Source organism: Penaeus vannamei, chromosome 35, assembly GCF_042767895.1.
Source record: "Penaeus vannamei isolate JL-2024 chromosome 35, ASM4276789v1, whole genome shotgun sequence".
Classification (NCBI taxonomy): Eukaryota; Metazoa; Arthropoda; class Malacostraca; order Decapoda; family Penaeidae; genus Penaeus; species Penaeus vannamei.
This window is the reverse complement of record NC_091583.1, coordinates 23,159,344-23,166,843: the sequence shown is the minus strand read 5'-3', so window position 1 is coordinate 23,166,843 and position 7,500 is coordinate 23,159,344.

Genomic DNA, 7,500 nt, shown 5'->3' with positions numbered 1-7,500 from the left:
AGGGAAGCGACAAATGGGAGGACGGAATAGACTGGGGAATATTAGAAAGAAGGGAAGAAGCGAAAAGAGAAGGAAAGCGAAGGGAGATTAGAGAGACGGGAATAAGCGAAAGGAGAGACCGAATAAATTGAGGGAAGTAGAGGGAAGGACAGGAACGGATAAAGAAAAGCAATCGAAAGGAGAAACGAAATAAACGGAAAAGAGAGAAGGGGTAAGCGAAAAGAGAGGCGGAATAAATAAAGGGGAGAGGAGGGGAACTAACGGAGAAGCGAAGCGAAAGGAGAGACAGGATATATATAGGAAGGGAGTGGTGGGAAGAGAGAGAATGAATGGCGGTGAGGGGAGAGAATAATGATGAAAGAATGGAGGGGGAAGATAAATTGAGGCGAAGAAGAGTATGAAAAGATGGAGTAAATAAGGAAAATATAATAGAGGGAAAGGAAGGGAGAGAAAAAAGTGGAAAGCGAAGAAGAAGGAGAAGAATAGGAGAAATGGAAAGATGATGGTAAAGGTGGAACATGAAGAGACGAAAGAGAAAACGAAGAAAAGGTAAGGAAAAGAAGAAAGAAGGGAGAAAGACATTCATGATGGTAGAGAGAGAGAATAAAAATGGAAACATGTGAAGGAAGGAAAGGAAAGAAGTAGAAAGAGAGACGGTTATGGAAGGAAGGAAGTGGAGAAAAGTAGAGGGAGAAGGGAGTGTATGGAAATAAATATATATATTGACTAGGGGGAAGGGAGAAAGGGATTGGAGAACGAAGGGAAAATAAAGAAGGAAAATAAAAGAAATGGAGGGTATTAACGGAAGGAGAAGATGAAGGTGAAAGTAAGTAAAGAAGGAAGGGAGAGGACAAAGAAGAGAATAATGGAAATGGAATTGAAGAGGCGATGGAGTATAGAGAGAGAAAAGGGGGAAGGGAAGAGAATAGAGAGAAGGGGGGGGAGGAGGGAGTTTAGAAAAAAACGTAAGGGAGGGAGTTTCGAAGGAAAGGAAAATAGGAAGTTTAGAAGAAGAGGAAAAGAAAGGAGGAAATGTTGAGGATGAAAGAGAGGGAGGAGGGAGTTTAGATAAAAGAGAGGAGATAAGAAGGAAGGAAAGGAGGGAGCATAGAAGAGGAAGCAAGAAAAAGGAGAGAATGCAGAAGAGAAAGGGGAATGGAGAGAATATAGAAGGGGCACGAGAAAGGAGAGAATGAAAAAATAAAGTGAGGGCGAAAGGAGGAAATATGGAAGAAGCACGAAAAACAAAGAATGCAGAAGAAAAGGAAAAGGAAAGAAGGGAATATAAAAGATCCAAGAGAAAGAAAGGAGAAATAGGAAGGGGGGAAGAGGGAATTTGGGAGAAACTACGCGAAAGGAAGGAATGCGGAAGAAAAAGGAAGAGGGAATATAGAAGGAAGAGGCACGAGAAAGGAGGGAATACGAAAAGAAAAGGGAGAGCAAAGGAGGGAGAGATCCATGAGAAAAGAAGGAATGAGGAAAGGGAGTGGAAAAGGGGAAATATAGATGCTCGAGGAAGGAGGGAATGCAAAAGAAAAGGAAAGAGAAGGAAGGAATATAGAAGAAAATTCACGAGAAAGGAGGGAGTGCAGGAGATAAGGAAGGAGGAGGAGGGAATACAGAAGAAAATCCACGAGAAAGGAGGGAGTGCTGGAGAAAAAGGGAAGGGGAAAAGGAGGGAAGGAAATGGAGGGAACTTTGACAAACGAAAAACCTCGCCCATCGACCCGCCAATATAGCGCAGCGATGGCCATAATTCCCTCCCTTAAATAATCCAAATGGTTTCCTTCGATGTCAATAAAAAGGGGAAGTAGATTCTCGCGATCAAAATGAATCTTGGATGATCCTGAGGTCGGGAAATATTTACCAGGTCACGCCACTCATGGGTTTATGGACTTTTCTCGAAGGAAGTATTACGATCTCTTGGGGGGTGGGGGGGGGGGGACGGTATTAGCTAGGGCTGGGCGTTCCTTAATTGTTAATATGGTCTTTTTGTACAGGTTGAGCTTTTAGGTCCCCCATCTTTACACTCTTTCTCTCTGTCTTTATATATATCTTTATATATGTATATATATATATATATATATATATATATATATATATATATATATATATATATATGTATGTATGTATATGTATATACATATCAATATATCCACATAAATCTCTCTCTATATATATATGTATTTATGTCTGCTTTCCCCTTAACCTTTATCTTCTGTCAGTGTTGTCATTTACTTCCCTTTCTACATTTAAAAAGGTGCATTGGTTCTAATTTCAAAGATGTGTATACGTCACCAAAACATTTGTTTACATACTTATATATTTCTAAAGGCATATCAGTATATCATAAATTATTGTTATAAGTAATAGAGTAAATTATGATAGTCATTTCTAAATGGTTTGTTTAAATGTTAACAATTCATTTGGGAGACAGCAAAGTTTGTTATTTTAAGAATTTTCATCAGACTGTCTTCCCGTGTACAGGTAGGCTTAAGTGCTAGTATTCAAAGTCATGCTTTGCCCATATATTTTAGATTTTAATGTTTGATAACTGTATCAACATAATTATTTAATTCCTTTGTTTTAATTTATGATAATTGATAGGAGTCATTGCTGTCCTCCCGAGTACAGAGACAAAAATGATTGAGGAAATGCAGATAGAACAACATGCCATAATGCTTTGTTGCTAGGAAACAATTATTCGTTATTTATTCAGTCATTTTAATGGCCCATGGATACAGCAACGGAATTAGTCGCAGGTGACAGTTCCGGTGGTATCAATGAATAGATTGAGAAGGAAATTATTTATTAGAGGGAAGTGTAAGAGAGGAAAATGGTAAATCTTAAAGGGGAACAATAGGCTTATGTCCTCGTAAAATCATGGAAAGAACACTGATAGACTGAGTTGGAGGGTGTTGATACCGTCTCATGTATATTTTTATTTTGTTTATTAAAAATGATTTTTGATTCATGGTTAGTAGGGAAAGGGAGGGTATAGAGTTAACCTTGGATATGAATTTAGTTGAGAATATTGTTGTTTTTAAATAATGAAGGTTATTGCTAAGATTTCCATAATGATATGCCATCTGTTCATTATCATTTAGTTATTGAATGAAATATTAACAAAAACATTTCTATGACCATTATAACATTTGGCACACACTCAACAGAGGAATGAATTCATTGCCACCCAACGAGCCTTAGAGACCGTTAGGTTACCTACAGAAATTTAAGTGAAATTTTAGAATATATTTGATTTTGGATATGAAAGAAATCGTATATGACACACACACACACACACACACACACACACACACACACACACACACACACACACACACACACATATATATATATATATATATATATATATATATATATATATATATTACTTAGCTTATGACAGTTTCACATATAAGCCAAGTAATATCTCGGCTAGCGAATGCGAAATATTTGTGATTTGTACGTTATCATGATTGTAATATTATGGAATGCATTTTAAAAGATGTGAGAATTGCAGTAGCTACAACTGCACCAAATATGAAATATGGGGACTCAAGGAAGGTGATAAGTATTGGGATAGATTCCAAGATTTATAGTAAGTTTTCAAAAAATATTTCGATTATAAAACAATTACTAAATATTCATACAAATACAATTTAAAATTTCTGTGTCGTTATACTTATAGTGACAACAATGTTCGTAGAGTGAAACGCATAACTGAAATGACGAAAACTTCCGAAGGCCTCCATGAAAAAATATTTATGCTGGCGCTCCACCGCCACTCAGGTTCCAATAACACAACGCTAGTTCGCGGCATCGGGACGCCATGTGTTCGAAGCTAAGGTGTTTAAAGTACGAAACTGACCGACCGCCACGGGAACAACAGCGCCAGAGCTAGCCGTAGGGTTTTAAAAGAGTCCTTAGATTCTTCGGCAGGCGATGATGGCAAATTTTATGGCAGACAACGGCAACGACGACGCCCAAAGTGCTTCGACAAACGAGCTACTGTAAGTGCCAAGGGTTTGCATTGTCGTCTGGACCATTACTTCATTCCTGAGGCAAGCGTCCCATTGAGCTGATTCATGAGGCAAGCGTTCCACGGACCTGATTCATGAGGCAAGCGTCCCATGGACCTGATTCATGAGGCAAGTGTCCTACAGACCTGATTCATGAGGCGAACGTTTTCATGACCGCTATTCATCTTCGTTATAGATTTCCTCTCGTACGTGCCCGCCATGCGACGGCCAAAACGTTCCTTGATAAACGGTTCGTCAGTGCGATAATGTCCTTGCTATGGAGGAAAAGAGAGAAAAGGAGATTCATGGTATCTTAGATTTTTCCTCAAGATATTAGCGTCAGGCTCCGGGATTCCCTCGTGTGCTTTTTCATGTTTGCATTAGCTCTGGTTATGGCTGTCTCATTTTCTCTCGGTTTTCCTTTCCATTCTTACTTTATCAGTCTCCTTTCTCACTCTTTGCCCCTTTATCATTCTCTATTAATCTGTTATCTCTCTCTCTCTCTCTCTCTCTCTCTCTCTCTCTCTCTCTCTCTCTCTCTCTCTCTCTCTCTCTCTCTCTCTCTCTTTCTCTCTCTTTCGACCCTTTTCATTCTCTACTTCCCCTCCATGGCAACAGCACACAAGTCTTTTGCTGGAAAGGGTGGAATTTCCATTTTCACTCGTCGTAAAAGCTCTGTTTTTATTACATGTATAACTAGAGTCTTTCTGTTAGAGATTTTCGCCTTTTGTAAAACAAAAATAAAGAAAGAAAATAATAAGACTGTTGATAAGAGAGAGACAGGAAGAGGCAGACGAAAGCACATCGAGACAGAAACAGAGACTGGGAAACAGACAGAGAGAAAGGCAGACAGACAGACAGATTAAGAAAGAGTGGATGAGCGAAAAAAATGCAGCTATAGTAGACAATGCAAACTTGCAAGTGTGACCAGACTTTGACAGCTTAGCTTAAGTAGCATGGAATACTGATGTTATTGTTGTCATTGTCATTTCAATTGTTTTTATTTTCTGTTATAATACTTGGACATTATTTCTTGTTTTATTATTATTATTTATCATTAATTGTCCTTATTATTATCATTATTTATGTGTCATTCTTATTATTGTTACTATTATTATTATTATTATTTAATATTATTATTATCATTATCAATATTATGATAATGGTGATTATTGTTACTACTATTCTAGTAATTATTGTCATTACGATAACTATTATTATTATTATTGTCACTACTACTGATGTTGCTACAGCTAAGATTTTCATCGTTATCATTATCAGCTTACTCTTTTATTTTACATTAGATGTCATTTACAGCTTAGATATAATTATTATTATTATTATTATTATTATTATTGTTGTTGTTGTTGTCATTGATGTTTGTATGTTTTTTTTTTTGTCGTTATATTATTAATATTATTTTTGTTGTTGTTATTGTTATGATAACAATGATAATAATAATAGTAACGAAAAGGTTGAAAGATGATGATGATAAAGGTTATTGTTTTATTGATATTGTTAATTTTTTTCTTATTATTTTTTATATTATTATCATCAATATTGTTATTATTATCATCAATATTATTATTGATAATAACAACAGTATCAACCTCAACAAAAATGACAGCGATAATAACAATAACAACGACGACGACGGCAACAATTATAACGCCCCACTTCCAAGAATAACATTATCACCAACAGCGATAATAACAGTATCAATGACAATGATAACAACAACAGCAATGATAGCAACGACGACGACAACAATTATAACGTCCCACTTCCAATAATAACATCAGCAACGATAAAAAAATAACTATTAACAGCCACAACGACGACAAAACAGTATCAACAACACTAACGTTCCATTTCCAACAAAAAGATATTATTAACAACATTATCAACAACACTAACGTCGCACTTCCACCAAAAACAGCAATATTATTATTGACATCAACAGCAACAACACCACAAATGACCCACTTCCAACTAATACAATATTAACTACAACAACGACAACAACATTATCAACAACACTAACGGACCATTTCGAACCTGAACTCCATCACCATCAATAACCGGAGCTTTTGCAGGATCACGAAACAGGGAGCAACACAGCGCACCCTGCCTACAGTGACCAGCAGAAAGTAGGTCATGTTGAAGAGGCATTGCATTGATCACTTGTCATGTCATGTCAAGGCTCTTCAGTGTCATGTCACTTTTGTCTCGTTTCATCTTGGGCGTTTGGGAACTTCCGGGGGAGATGTTATCGTGATTATTGCATTTGTTCTGTTATTCTTGTTATTGATGTCAGTTTGTTGTTATTATCATTAGTTTTTTGTTTCATTACATCATTGTACGGAGGCTAATGTTTTGTCTGTCTTTTCTGTTATTATTACTGTTAAATAGGCAGGCAGACAGACTGACAGACAGATAGGCAGACAGACAGACTGACAGATAGATAGGCAGGCAGACAGAAAGAAAGAGACAGAGAATGAGAAAAGAAAGTAAAGAAAGGAGAAAGAACATTAAGGGAAGGAAAGGGTAAGTGAGGACTGGAGAAGATAAGGCCAGCGGACCGCGGCCCTCCTTCCTCTCCTTATCACGTCGGGTATAATCCAGACACTCATCTCAGTCACGTCACGTCTAGTCTAGCTCTTTAATCACCTCATCTCCGAGATCAGAGATAATGCTCTGACATTCTCTGTTCTTCGTTGGAGATGTTGAAATGACGGTTGGTTATAGGGAGGTGGTCTATAAAGCAAGCTATTTGAAATTGTATGTAGGGTTTCGAAGATGGGTTGTTTTGCATGTGCTTATTGGTTCTGAGAAAGGGTGGGGAAGAGAGAGGGAGGGCGGAGAGAGGGAGGGAGGGAAAGAAGGAGGGAGAGAAGGGAATGAAGAAGAGAGGAGGAGGAAGAGAGGGAGAGGTGTGAATTGGAAGGGAGAGAGGTGAGAGGATGGGTTTTTTGACAGAAGGATGGGGGCATAAGAGGAAAAGGTGAGAAAGAAAATTGAGGAATGGTGATAAGGGAAGTGGTGAACGGGGCAGGGAAGAAGTGCAAGTAAAGAGAAGGAAGTGAGTTAGGAGGGAAGGAGGGAGGGAGTAAGTGACAGGCGGAAGGAGTAAGTTGCGAGATAGTATTAATGAGACGAGAACGAACTAGAGGTGAAGGGGAAGAGCGCGAACTGTAATAGTGGTGGTGGTATAAGGGAGGTATAAGTATAAGGGGTGAATGAGGGGGCGGGGTAGGTGCAAGGGAGAAGGGATGAAGCAGGTCAGTTGTGAATGGCAGGTGAAGGTCAGTCTCCGATGAAGGTAACAGGAATGCAAACCTGCCTATTCACCGGGGTTCGACTGACACTATCTCGAATCAGTACCTGCTCGACTTATCAACCTGCCTGAAGATGACATGAATTTAATCCCGTCTGATAGTGATGCTCTTCGCTTGATGAGGTTAGGTATCAGAATTAT